Consider the following 15,257-nt stretch of genomic DNA (forward strand, 5'->3'; position numbering starts at 1 on the left):
GGGTGCCACAGGAAGGAAAAAATATCCCTGCATTGGAGATGTCATTGGAAGTAAAAATATGTCCCTGCGTCGGTGGTGTCATTGGAAGAAAAGCATGTTCCTGTGTTAGTGGGTCATATACTGTATATACCTGCGTTGGTAGTGTCAATGGGTCAAATATACAGGTACCTGCGTTGGTGGCTTCGCTGAAAACATTTCCCTGCCTCAGTGGTATCACTGGAAGGAAAAAAATGTCCCTGTGTCGGTGGTGTCACTGGATGAAAAAAATGGGTCCAGACAAGCTTGCAGACCCCACCCCCCCTCCACATGACAACACTGTACCCATGGCAGGAGCCTCTCCTGCCCCCCCCCCCCACCTCTGCTCTCTCCTCCTTGTCAGCACACTTGACTGGCTCCCAGTGCTGCCTTTTCCCCACTTTCCATTCTGAGATCTGCTGTACAGAGGATTGCAAGAGGTCAATACCAGCATAAATTTGGGTACTGCTTGCCAACACTGCTTGCATCAACAAAATACATTCTAACTGAAGTTGTGGTCCCCTAGTCCCCATGAGGAATTGGCACCTTTGAGGAGAGGGTGGGGGGAGCACGTACCCTATTTTGATGGGTACCCACTCCTGCTGTGATCGCCTAGGCCAGGCGTCTCCAAACTATGGCCATCTAACTGTTGAAGTTCTACAAGTCCCATCATGCCTCTGCCTCTGGAAGTCTTGCCTGTGGCTGTTAAGAGTCTTGCAAGGCCTCATGAGACTTGCAGTTCCTCAACACCTGTAGGGCCATAGTTTGGAGAACCCTAGCATAGGCAATCAGAAGCAGAAGTTGTCCTCCCCGTAGTTTTCTGAGATGTGTGACAGGTCCCTGAAAACTATGGAACCATTCCAAAGCACAGCGATACTCGCCCATGCGCAGTGGGCACCAGGCTGTGAAGCCCCACACTTACGATGCTGGTCCCAGGGAGCAAAGACGTCCGGTGAACTTAGCTATGGTCAGTACACTGCTGGATCATGCGACAGGTGAGTGGCTGTTTTTTAAAAGTCAGTAGCTACAGTTTCTGTAGCTGCTGACTTTTATTTTGTTATCTTTGACTGGAGCTGTGCTTTAACAAGCAGTAAAAGCTCTTTAAAACAAACCCACATTTAGCTCTGTAGCTATAGGCATTATGGGGTTTAAAACTCAAATGCAAATGCCTAACGCATTATCCTTTACATTTAGTATACATTTTAAAAACAACATACAATATACTCACAAATTTAGTGAGCGCAAAGCATGTATGCGCATAAAGCACGCTGAAGAGTTCGCTCTCCACCTTGGCCTGGAGACAGGATGACACGAAGCAGTGACGCGTTTCGGGGACTCTATTCCCTTCCTGAGAATCATAGCTCTAGTATCCAGGCAAAGGTAAAGTAGTCAACAGAATAGTTAATACCCAGGCAAAGGTCAAGGCAGGCAAGAGAATAGCCAGTATCCAGGCAAAGGTCAAGGCAGGCAAGAGAATTGTTAATGCCCAAGCAAAGGTCAAGGCAGGCAAGACAAAAGTCAATGCCCAGGCAGAGTTCAACGCAGGTAAGAGAACAATGTCCAGATGGAGGTTGAGGAAGGCAAGAGAATAGTTAATATCCAAGAAAATGTTAAAACAGGGAACAGAATAGTTAATGTCCAGGCAAAGGTCAAGGCAGGCAAGACAATGGTCAATGTCCAGACAGAGGTCAAGGCAGGTAAGAGAACAATGTCCAGGCAGAGGTCGAGGCAGGCAAGAGAACAATGTCCAGGCAGAGGTCGAGGCAGGCAAGAGAATAGTTAATATCCATGCAAAGGTTAAAAACAGGCAACTGAATAGTTAATGTCCAGGCAAAGGTCAAGGCAGGCAAGAGAACTGTCAAAAGTCCAAGCAAAAGTCAAGGCAGGCAAGAGAATAGTCAATGTCTGGATAGAGGTTAAGGCAGGTGGCAAACAAGGAAGTATTCAGGGTCCAAGCAGAGGTTGAGGCAGGCAGTTTTCAAGGTGCATAATAAAACAGGGGCTGCAGATAAAAGCAGAGTCAGGCGATCCAAGTCAGCAATGGGTATCAGAACACCACCAATCTAACAAAAAAAGGTAGCTGGTAAGAAGATATGCACCAACAACGAAGAAAGAAAGGTTTTTTAAATAGTCTCCAAGTCAATGAGCATGCCCAGCGACAGGGATGTGTGCCAATACATGCTAACTCATGCATGCCAATGCACACTCTCATGTCTATGTGCATAGACAACCGTAGCCAAAAGGCCATTAGATAGTGACATGCTGTGGATGAGGAGGCCTTGGCCCTGGTTGTGAATGCACAGGTCCTAGAGGTACTAGGCATTTAAGGGGGGGCGTGATCCCCATGCATAAAGACATAGGTGGTCACTATAGTGAATATGGTGTAGAGTTGTTCACTTTAAGGTCATTGCAAATGACAAAGGGGCCCTTTTTGACAATGGAGCAGTTTAACCTCCATTGATGGAAAGGCTTCTTCACAGTTAGGGCTCTTTCACATCGACGGCAGTCTCCTTCAGCCTTTAAAAAGCCATCCTCAGCTTTTCAGGGGTGATAGAACAGTGGCTTCCAGCTTGTGGCTGCGGCGTGGTCCCATTGAATCTAATGGGCCCCCCCTATCCAACTTGACAAGGCAAGTTAAAGTGGCTGTGAAGCACTGTGGCGTGTGCAACAACCCCTTCGGCTGGCATGTTAGGCTTTGGATTAGCGGCCAGTTCAACCAGCTCTTTTTACTGCTCTCTTTCTGCCCATGTGAAGGCATAACACCAGAGAAGGTTGATCTGGGGAATATCTGATTGCCTTAGGAGATCGGGAAAGACTGCTCCCCATGTTGGAACAAATTGGACCATTCTTTATAGCAGGCATTCTCAATCAGGGTTTCCTGGAACCCTAGGGTTACTACAGAGGTTGCTAGGGGTTCCTTGAGCTGTGGCAAGTTGTTCATCTATCTGATGGTGCCTTCATAGTTCCAGGTCCATTGCTACTTAGCAGAGCCAGTAGCATGACACCACTGATCTTTTTCAGCTGACTGTAAGGGCTCAAAGAAATGATCAGCAGATTGCACAACTAATTCTGGAATACTCAGTGGCCAGCAGTGAGGAATATGCACATCTACAGGGATGTTGCGGATGTTTTCTTTTATACAATGCTTGCATTCGAGCAACTGATAAGCAAATTGCCCAGCTAGATATCTGGAAAATTCAGTGGCCTGCAGGGAGGAATATATACATCTACAGGAATGTTCTTTCAGTTCTTTCATACAACTCTTCAGCACTGATCTGCAGATTGCACAGCTAAAGTCTGCAACACCCAGTGGCCAGGAGGAAGGAACATGTTTGTTTAAATGGGCACTGGGAACGTATTCTTTCATACAACATTCAGGCTCAAACAGCTGAACAGCAGATTTCACAGCTAAATTCTGTACCACTTAATAGCCAGGACATCAGGAAGGATTTTTCCCCATGTTGGAGCAAACTGGACAATTCTTTATAACATGCATTTGGTTTATTTATTCAGGTTTTTTTTTTTCTATTGGTTGCACTTGTGTCTTTTTTTCATCCTGACTAACCATGTAAGTAAGTAACGTTTTGTATTATTCAAGGCTTACATTATCAGACAGCCTTGCTCTTTGCCTTCTCCAAAGAAACCAGCTGGAAGCCTAAATCAAGGCAATGATGTTCTTCCAGCCTACTGCTCTTACCTTCCCCGACCTTCGATGTCCGAAAGGGACAGATGTACAAAACCTCCAATCTTCTATAGACTGAATACAGCATGCTGCCTTGTTCAACGTGTATGGGAACCATAAAGACAAAGCAGACAATACCCTAATATTACTTATAATACAAAAAAAAGGAAACCTTTATTAAATGAAGAGGAAATGAACTCCAGATGATGATGAGAAAAATCCATTAGGAGTCTGCTAATATAATGCAGAGAACACAGCAGTAAGTAAGGCAGAGTACAGGAGTCTTGAGGAAGTAATGCAGAGTTCAGAGGTCAGTAGTATGTAATGTAAAGTTCACGGGTCAGGAGAAACGAACAGAGTTCAGAGGTCAATAATATGTAATGCAAAGTTCATTGGTCAGGAGTAACAAACACAGAGTTTAGAGGTCAATAATAAGTAATGCACAGTGCAGGAGTCAGGAGTAAGTAACAATAAGTGCAGGGGTCAGGAGTAAGTAACAATAAGTGCAGGGGTCAGGAGTAAGTAACAATAAGTGCAGGGGTCAGGAGTAAGTAACAATAAGTGCAGGGGTCAGGAGTAAGTAACAGAGTTCAGAGGCCAGTAATATGCAACCCACAGTGCAGGAGTAAGTAATATGAATGCAGAGGAAATTAACTCTGGATGATGATGAGAAAAATCCATTAGTGTTTTGCTAATATAATGCAGAGAACACAGCAGTAAATAATGCAGAGTACAGGAGTCTTGAGGAAGTAATGCAGAGTTCAGAGGTCAGTAGTATGCAACGTAAAGTTCATGGGTCAGGAGAAACTAACAGAGTTCAGAGGTCAATAATATATAATGCAAAGTTAATGGGTCAGAAGTAACAAACACAGAGTTTAGAGGTCAATAATAGGTAATGCAGAGTTCATGGGTCAGAAGTAACTAACAGTTCAGAGGTCAATAATAGGTAATGCACAGTGCAGGAGTCAGGAGTAAGTAACACAAGTGCAGGGGTCAGGACTAAGTAACAGAGTTCAGAGGCCAGTAATATGCAACCCACAGTGCAGGAGTAAGTAATATGAATGCAAAGAAAATGCACTCCAGACGATGATGGGAAAAATCCATTAGGGGTCTGCTAATATAATGCAGAGAACACAGCAGTAAGTAACACAGAGCACAAGAGTCTTGAGTAAGTAGAGTATGCAGTGTTCAGAGGCCAGTAATATGTAATGCAAAGTGCAACGGTCAGGAGCAACACACAGTGAAAAATAAAAAAAATGGCGATTTTAAGACGTCTCTAGGCTATTCAAAATAAAAAACCTTCAGGCTTTAGAACCACTTTAATGATTAATTATTGAATACAGAGCTGCATTCATTTGTGTATTTAATATCTGCCTGGTGCTCAGGATGAGAGGCTAAGCATTTCCACAATCCAGTCATAGTTTTTAAAAGGGGAATGAATTATGTAACAAGGAGTCAGATCGGGGTGGCTATGTTGAGGGGACAGGACAGACAGTTGTAATAAGTTGGTGTCCAGGCAGAGGTCAAAGAAGGTAGCAGACACAAAAATGTTCAATGTCCAGACAAAGGTCAAGGCAGGCATGAGAACAATCAACATCTAGGCAAAGGATGAGGCAGACAAGAGCATAGTCAATATCCAGGCAAAGGATGAGGCAGACAAGAGCATAGTCAATATCCAGGCAAAGGTCAAGGCTATAAACAGAATAGTTAATGTCCAGGCAAAGGTCAAGGCTATAAACAGAATAGTTAATGTCCAGGCAAAGGTCTAGGCAGGTAAGAGAACAATGTCCAGGCAGAGGTCGAGACAGGTAAGAGAACAATGTCCAGGCAGAGGTCGAGACAGGTAAGAGAACAATGTCCAGGCAGAGGTCGAGACAGGTAAGAGAACAATGTCCAGGCAGAGGTCGAGACAGGTAAGAGAACAATGTCCAGGCAGAGGTCGAGACAGGTAAGAGAACAATGTCCAGGCAGAGGTCGAGACAGGTAAGAGAACAATGTCCAGGCAGAGGTCGAGACAGGTAAGAGAACAATGTCCAGGCAGAGGTCGAGGCAGGTAAGAGAACAATGTCCAGGCAGAGGTCGAGGCAGGTAAGAGAACAATGTCCAGGCAGAGGTCGAGGCAGGTAAGAGAACAATGTCCAGGCAGAGGTCGAGGCAGGTAAGAGAACAATGTCCAGGTAGAGGTCGAGGCAGGTAAGAGAACAATGTCCAGGTAGAGGTCGAGGCAGGTAAGAGAACAATGTCCAGGCAGAGGTCGAGGCAGGTAAGAGAACAATGTCCAGGCAGAGGTCGAGGCAGGTAAGAGAACAATGTCCAGGCAGAGGTCTAGGCAGGTAAGAGAACAATGTCCAGGCAGAGGTCTAGGCAGGTAAGAGAACAATGTCCAGGCAGAGGTCGAGGCAGGTAAGAGAACAATGTCCAGGTAGAGGTCGAGGCAGGTAAGAGAACAATGTCCAGGCAGAGGTCTAGGCAGGTAAGAGAACAATGTCCAGGCAGAGGTCTAGGCAGGTAAGAGAACAATGTCCAGGCAGAGGTCGAGACAGGTAAGAGAACAATGTCCAGGCAGAGGTCGAGGCAGGTAAGAGAACAATGTCCAGGCAGAGGTCGAAGCAGGTAAGAGAACAATGTCCAGGCAGAGGTCGAGGCAGGTAAGAGAACAATGTCCAGGCAGAGGTTGAGGCAGGTAAGAGAACAATGTCCAGGCAGAGGTCTAGGCAGGTAAGAGAACAATGTCCAGGCAGAGGTCGAGGCAGGTAAGAGAACAATGTCCAGGCAGAGGTCGAGGCAGGTAAGAGAACAATGTCCAGACAGAGGTCGAGGCAGGTAAGAGAACAATGTCCAGGCAGAGGTCGAGACAGGTAAGAGAACAATGTCCAGGTAGAGGTCGAGGCAGGTAAGAGAACAATGTCCAGGCAGAGGTCGAGACAGGTAAGAGAACAATGTCCAGGTAGAGGTCGAGGCAGGTAAGAGAACAATGTCCAGGCAGAGGTCGAGGCAGGTAAGAGAACAATGTCCAGGCAGAGGTCGAAGTAGTAACTGAGAATATTGAAATGGGAGGGACAGCATGACATCTGGTCAACTAGTACTTTTTAGAAGGTCAGCAATGGCAGCTCGATATTTCTCCCGTATCTGGTTTGCTTTTTATTTGAGGTCCAGGTTCAGGTTTTGTGGTTATGATGAGGTTAGGGGGTACATTTAGAGGTTTTGTTGAGGTTAGAGGTTACATTAAGGGATTGTGTTGAGGTTAGGGGTTACATTAAGGGATTATGTTGTGGTTGGGGTTTATATTGGGGGGGGGGTTATGTTGAGATTAAGCTTTACATTAAGACATTTTTTTTAAACACTCAGTGGCCAGCAATGAGGAATTTGCGCATCTAAATGGATGCCAGGGATGTGTTTTCATATAACATTTGGGCTCAAGCAACGAATCAGAAGATTGCACATATAAAGTCTGCATTACTCAGTGGCCAGCAGGTAGGAGCATTTTAAAGGAAGCCAGGGATGTATCTTTTCAAACAACTGATCAGCAGATTGCACAGATAATGTCTGTAACACTCATGTGCAATACACAAGCTAGCTACAAGCAATGAGACATTTGCTGATGGTTTTGTCCAGTTAGAACATGCAGCTGAGGTACAGTTACTGACAATGGTCCTTGTAAGTCATTTGACAGAAATCTAGTTCCCCATCATTTGGTTTTCTTACCACCTAAAGGTATGGATGCTTCTAGGTTTGAATCACTGCATTAGCATGCGGGACCAGTAACATCTTTAATAAAGGGTCAGTCCACCCAAAAATTTGGTTTAGAAGTGGGCTGAGTCAACTCCTGGCTTCTTATAGGTCTTGTATACTTCAACAATGAAAAAAAAAGTTTAGCAATAAAACATTATTTTTTAGAAGTGTAAACAAATAAAGTTCCACCCAAGCCACTAAAAATCCCCCCCCCCATCCCCAACATAACACATGCACCAGGGGTGCCTACTTGTGAAAACGGCTATTGTGCTACAGTTGTGCTCAAACGTTTGCATACCCTGGCAGAAATTGTGAAATTTTGGCACTGATATTGAAAATATGACTGATCATGCCAAAAAATGCTCTTTTATTGAAGGATGGCGATCATATGAAGCCATTTATTATCAAATAGTTGTTTGGCTCCTTTTTAAATCACAATAACAGAAATCACCCAAATGGCCATGATCAAAAGTTTACATACCTGTATTTTTCTTGTGGTTACCTATGGGTTTCCCTTTGTATCCCGAACAATTCTTCTGGTAGCCGTGGCTGCAATCTTTCTTGGTCTACCTGTACTTGGCTTGTTATCAAGAGGTCCCTGAATTTTCTACTTCTTAGTGGAAGTGATGACTGGCATATTCAAGGCTTTGGACATCTTTTTATGTCCTTTTCCCATTTTTTAAAAGTTCCATTACCTTGTTACGCAGGACTTTTGACAGTTCTTTTCTGATCCCCATGGCTCGGTATCTAGCCTAGTCAGTGCTTCCATGTAAGAGCTAACAAACTCATTGACTATTTATACACTGACACTAATTGCAATTTAAACAGCCACAGATTTGGGATATTAACCTCTAATTGGCATTGTAACCCGTGTGTGTCACCTTGTGTGTCTGTACCAAGGCCAAACCAAGGCCAAACATTCCAGGGGAGGGAAACTTTTGATCCGGGCCATTTGGGTGATTTCTGTTATCATTATGATTTAAAAAGGAGCCAAGCAACTATGTGATAATAAATGGCTTCATATGATCATCATCCTTCAATAAAAGAGCAGTTTTTGGCATGATCAGTCATATTTTCAATATCAATGCCAAAATGTCACAATTTCTGCCAGGGTATGCAAACTTTTGAGCACAACTGTACATATCGCCGTGCACGCTGGGGTGAAAGCAATAATTCCAGGCCCATTATTCACAGTGACCATTATAAAGCGTCACCTATGGAAAATATAGGGTACTGAAGTTTTTCGACATTTCACAAGCGCACGCAATTTTAAAGCTTCACATGCTAGGTATAGATTTACTCGGCACCAGGGGCGGACTGACAACTCATGGGGCCCCCGGGCAATAGGGGATCATGGGGCCCGTGTCCTTGCCCAAACTCAAATAAGCCTATGAAAAAGGTACCAGGGGCATCTCATGGGGCCCCCTACTGACCCCAGGTCTTCGGGCAGTGCCCGAGTTTCCAAATGGTCAGTCCGCCCCTGCTTGGCACAACCTCACCTTTTAAATTTTACCGGAAAAGTTGGTAACACTGTGTATATACGCTCTAAAAGTCACTTTAGAGTATGTTTTACTGAAATGTTTGCATTTCATAACCTGTTGGGCTAATATTGTATGACATAAAAAAATTGGAATTACCACCATTTTCTTTTCTAGTGTGTCTGCTTTCAGAAAAGATAGAATGTTTTATGTCATCTTCAGGCCTAAGATTATTTTTTTAACCACTTGCTCCAGATGGATGTATTTGTACATCCTCTGGTTTCAGTGGCTATTTCGGGATTATGGCTGCAGCTGCCGGTATCTTTTTTTTTTCTGCCTGTGATTCTCTACAATTGTAAAACACAATTTTTGTGTTGCCCAGGGCAGCACAAAACCTAAATACAACACTGATGTAAAAGTGATCCAAGGGCTATACAGCTGCTGGATTACTTTTACATGTGGAGGAATGTGGTTCCCCTCTCACCACTTTTCCAGGCTCTCCCATTCCAACAGGAAGCCCAGGACTGAACCCAATGGTCGTGGCAGCAGGCCATAGAGATGAAGGAGCAATGGAAGCTCATCAATTATCTCTGTAACCTATAAAACTGGAAACGACAAGAATTTTGTCCCTTCCGATTTCAGTTTCTTGTTTACAAGCCATTATCACTTCTGAAAGCATCTGATCAAATCAATCTCAGTTTGATCAGATGCTTTTGAGGCCAGAGGAGAGATCTGAGCTCTAATAGGCCCCAGATCACTCAGTAAAGAGTACCTGTCACTGCCCATGATATCACAAGGGATGTTGCTCATCCCTTGTAATAGCAATAAAATTGATAAAAAAAAAAGAAGATTAAAGAGTAAAATAAATAAATAACCAGAACTATAGTGCCCCCCTGTCCCTCCTGCTCATGCCCAAATGCAAATACACATGCTGGTCCTGCATATATATGTAATCGGAGATCGTACCATACAGGCATTGCCACACGTCAGAGTGAGCACAATAACTAGTGCCAGACCTCCTGTGTAACCTGTAAAGGCTTTTAATGCATCATCTATGGAGATTTTTAAGTACATAGTTTGTTAAATTTCACAAACGTGCGCAATTTTACTTGGTGTAACATCTTTTATATTATATCAAACAATTGGGTATTATATTGTGTTTCTGTGCACTAAAAGTCATTAAAGTGTATTTTTTTTTTAAAAAAGAAAAAATACAGAGTGTGACAAAAAAAAATTGCAACACCCATCATTTTATTCTCTAGGGCCTCTGCGTAAAAAACATATATAATGTTTGGGGGTTTTAAGTAATTTCTATTAACCACTTGCCGTCCAGCCGCTGTGTATAACGGCCGGACGGTGGCAGTCCAGGGGCGGGTTGACGTTCATAAACGGCGTCCGCCATTTTGGATTGTGCACATTCCCTTGGAGTGCGCGGCACCGCGATCCTATGCCCGCTGTGTACTCTGGATACAGAGGAACACCGATTGCTGTACAGGACCTCTGTGTGAGGTCCCGATTCATGTGATCTCTGATTGGCCAATCAGTGATCACATGAATAGTAGTAAGCAAGATGTCACTTCTGACATCACTACTTACGACTTGTGAAATCTGCGAATTATCACAGAGGTCACATGGTACAAGGCTATTCACAACAGCCTTGTACCATGTGACAAGCTGTGACCAATCACAGCTCACACAGTATTTCTCAATGCAATATGAAAAAGTGCAGCGCTAATAAACAAATTAAATGTGCTATATCAGAGACTGGCCACACCCTCAAATAGACAGTATGAAGTCCATAGGAACAATGTCCGGTAAATGACAAATGGATGAAATGGTGACTTTGTTACTCCCAGTGAGGCACTCATCAAAACCGTGTAGGAAATATAAGAAATGCGCACTCACCAGATGCGCATTAGGTAAGAGCAATATTAATAGCCAGAGGTCCCCTCTTATCCTGTGGAAGGTGCAGTTCACACTGGACAGGCTGTCCCATAATACTGGCGCCTCAAGAGATCTTCTCTACTGGTGGAAGCTGCGATGGGGGTCAGTTTATATGAGTCACTCTCCTCTGGGCCTCAGGGTATTTCTCAATGGCTGCAAGAATGCAGCCAGAGAGAAGGAGAAATGATTGTTTTTACAGCCTATATGGGTGTAAAAGCAATCAGTGTACAAAAAAAAAAAAAAATTGTCATCACCCCCCACAAGTAGTACAGCGTCACCATGGCGACACTGTACTGCTAGGGTGACAGTATGTAATGTAAAAAAACAAATAATATAAAAAGATAAAATAAAAATGTAAAAAAAAAATTTGTAAAAAATTATAATTTTTGGTTATAAACTAATTTGGGGTTTTTTTTTTTGTTTTTTTTTACTAAAAAGATAACGGAATAAATTTTGGCCAAGATTTATGAAGAAAGATTATTTATTTGCAAAATGTTTTTTTCAACATTTTTGGACTTTTTCATTTATATAGCAAAGAAAATAAAAATGTGGTGAATAAACACCACAAAAATAAAGCTTTATCTGTCTCAAAAAATGCTAAAAAATTCATATGGGTACAGTGTTGCATGACCGCGCAATTGTCATTCAAAGTGTGATATCATTGAAAGCTGAAAATTGGCCTGGACAGGAAGGGGGTGAAAGTGTCCGAATATGAAGAGGTTAAAAAAAAAAATGCCGATTTTTTTTTTCACATGTATGGGAGAAATGTCAGAATTAGTCAGGGCACTTTAACGAAACGGGCTTTGGAACGCAATGGGACATAAATGACCTCCAGCGTAAGGTTCACCTGCACACTGCGATTGTATCCATTCCACATACTGTACACCATACATATTATATACATGTGCCTCACTGGGGTTTGGGATTATGAATGGCTGGCTGTACTTTGTTAGAGCACACAAATATTACTCTAAGTGGAGAAAGATTGAGATTTATGGCGACATAACTGGTGCAACGAGCGGTGAGAGTAATTTCAGGTTGCCAAACGTCTGCGTATTTATTTTGCTTGCATAGACGCCTCCCCGCCACTCTCCTCTAGGGAGAGATTTAACAGGACAATGGAAACAAATGACATTTATTTTAACATATTGTAAACTTCTTTTTGTTTCCGGAGACAGAAATAATAGCAGCTGCCTTTGTCAGACAGATCCACACAGCTTTAGAAAATAAAAAACGTGCATCACTGAGGGATGTGACAATGTTTTCTGCACCTGAAATTTTTCTTTGTGACCCCTGCCTTGCCTTCTGGCCCTTGCTGCCTGAACCCTGCCTTGATTCAATGCCTGAAAATTAAAGTGGAGCTGCAAATAAGAATTACAACCAAAAATGTACTGATGTATCACTAATAGAAACATTTCTTCTCACGTCCTATCCTTTTGATATGTCGGAATAAAAGGAAAGGTCCCCAACAAGGACATTGATAGAAATGTACATTATTATTATAATACAGGATTTATATAGCGCCAACAGTTTGCTCAGCGCTTTACAATATAAGGGGAGATAATACAGTTCAATACAAGAGGGATTTGAGGGCCCTGCTCCTTGGAGCTTACAATCTAGGAGAGATTCACGTCCGGTCCTTTTGATACGTCGGAATAAAAAGGAAAAGTCCCCAACAAGGACATTGATGGAAATGTACATTATTATTATACAGGATTTATATAGCGCCAACAGTTTGCTCATCGCTTTACAATATAACGGGAGACAATACAGCAACAACACAGTTCAATACAAGAGGGATTTGAGGGCCCTGCTCCTGGGAGCTTACAATCTAAGAGGGAGGGGCTAGCAGTACAAAGGGTAGTAACTGTGGGGGATGGACTGGTAGAAGGAACAGAAGATTCCATTATTAGCTGAGGGCAGGATAGGCTTCCATGAAGAGATAGGTTTTCAGAGATCGCCTAAAAGTGGGCAGAGTAGGCGATAGTCTGATAAATTGGGGTAGAGAGTTCCAGAGGATGGGGGAAGCTCTGGAGAAGTCCTGGAGATGAACATGGGAGGAGGAGACAAGGGAGCTAGAGAGCAGGAGGTCGTGGGAGGAGCAGAGAGGACGGTTTGGGTGATATTTGGAGACAAGATTGGTGATGTAATTTGGGGCAGAGTTATAAATGGCTTTATACTTTATTGTTAATGTTATGAATTTTATTCGTTGAACAATGGGAAGCCAGTGGAGGGATTGGCAGAGAGGGGTGGAGGACACTTAGTGGAGGCCAGTGTGGGGATTGGCAGAGAGGGGTGGAGGACACTGAGTGGAGGCCAGTGTGGGGATTGGCAGAGAGGGGTGGAGGACACTGAGTGGAGGCCAGTGGAGGGATTGGCAGAGAGGGGTGGAGGACACTGAGTGGAGGCCAGTGGAGGGATTGGCAGAGAGGGGTGGAGGACACTGAGTGGAGGTCAGTGGAGGGATTGGCAGAGAGGGATGGAGGACACTGAGTGGAGGCCAGTGGAGGGATTGGCAGAGAGGGATGGAGGACACTGAGTGGAGGCCAGTGGAGGGATTGGTAGAGAGGGATGGTAGACATGGAACGGTTAGTAAGGTGGATGAGTCTGGCAGCAGCAAAGTCCCCAACAAGGACATTGATGGAAATGTACATTATTATTATTATACAGGATTTATATAGCGCCAACAGTTTGCTCAGCGCTTTACAATACAACGGGAGACAATACAGTTCAATAGAAGAGGGATTTGAGGGCCCTGCTCCTTGGAGCTTACAATCTATGAGAGATTCACGTCCTGTCCTTTTGATACGTCGGAATAAAAAGGAAAAGTCCCCAACAAGGACATTGATGGAAATGTACATAATCCTCAATATGTAGGAAGCAGAAGGAGTGCCACCCCAATAGTCAGAGAGTCCAAAATGTTTTTTTTGAGCTAATGTGTTCCTGTGGCAGGGATACTCTAACAAACATCCTCTTCTTTGAGAGCTGACCGCCAACATTTTGCGTGGTTACTGGCTTTCAAATGTTGGGCAGCACAGTGGCTAAATGGTTAGCACTTCCGCCTGGCAGTACTAGGGGCATTGGTTCAAATCCCAACCATGGTACCACCTGCCTGGAGTTTGCATGTTCTCCCCTGTGCCTGCGTGGGTTTCCTCCGGTTACTCCGGTTTGCTCCCACACTCCAAAGACATGCTGGTAGGTTACGTGGCTCCTGTCTAAATTGGCCCTTGTATATGTATGTATGAATGTAAGTTGGGGACCTTAGATTGTACACCCCTTGAGGGTTAGGGACTGATGTGAATGTACAATATACAGTATATGTAAAGCGAAAGCGTAAATTGACGCACTATACAAATACCTGAAATAAATAATAAATAAATAATCCCGGCTGTCAATGACTGTCAAATCTTCATTGCTCTGTCCCTACTGGAAGCATTCCTGCTCAAGTCCTGCCCTGGTGATACATCAGGGAAAATAAAGGAAATGTCTTCAACAAGAACACGGAAGGAAATATACGTAAGCCTCATTATACAGAAAGCAGAAGGAGCGCCAACCCAATGGTCAAAGAATCCAAAATGTTGTTTGAGCCAATGTGACCCTGTGCTGGGGATGCTCCAAGAAAAGTTTTCTTCTTTGACAGCCAGAAGCCAAACCTTTGCCCAGCTACTGGCTTTCAATCCCAGGTGTCATTTACTGTCAAATCTTTTCTCCTGTGTCCATAATGGAAACATTTCTTCTCACATCTTGCTCTGGTGACACATCAAGGAATAAATGGAAATGCCAGCAGGAACCAGCCGAATTTTGATCCATCTATAGGTAGACTGGTGTTAAAGAAATGGATCGATAGATCAACTTCAGCCTGTTGGGATTTTTTTGCACCATCAATGGTGCTGACTATAACCAGCAGCAGTGATCACTGTATTCTGAAGGTGGAGAAACCTCCTGCTGTCAGAATACAATAGGGCAATGTGAGGGATTCCCCCATCAACACTGACTGTGTTGGTGGGGGAAGAGGTTTTTTTTTTCCTTCAACCTGTAGTATAACGTATGGCCAGCCTTAGCTTTTACTTCTATCACAAAGTTTATTCTCTAAAACTCAAGCTGGCCATAAATGGCTGGAATTTCGAACGAAAATTCTTGGGAAAAGAAGGTTCTAAAAAAGTTCTTTAGTTTTTCTAATCATTGGTGCGGTCAAATCGATGTTTGTTTTAGACCGTAGTCATGAGAAAATTCTAAGGAGCAGGACAGAAATTTTTTCTTGAATGGATGCATTTCCAACAGTGTATGTGGTTTTCCTTCAGTAAAGTCCATTCCAAAATCAAATGTTAAAAGCAAACAAAATCTTTTAAACAACAAACAAATGTTGGGAGAATGTTCTGAGCATTTTCATACAAATGTTTCTGAGA

The 15,257-nt window shown here is 43.5% G+C and overlaps 1 protein-coding gene across 6 annotated transcripts in view; it reads right to left on the reverse strand.

The window, feature by feature from the left end:
* MSRA (methionine sulfoxide reductase A) overlaps positions 1 to 15,257 on the reverse strand; it is a 515,786-nt gene that overhangs the window by 232,362 nt on the left and 268,167 nt on the right. The window lies entirely within an intron of this gene.

The sequence above is a fragment of the Staurois parvus genome, unplaced genomic scaffold (genome assembly GCF_062004578.1).
Source record: "Staurois parvus isolate SC_StPar_1 unplaced genomic scaffold, SC_StPar_1.0 ptg000453l, whole genome shotgun sequence".
Classification (NCBI taxonomy): domain Eukaryota; kingdom Metazoa; phylum Chordata; class Amphibia; order Anura; family Ranidae; genus Staurois; species Staurois parvus.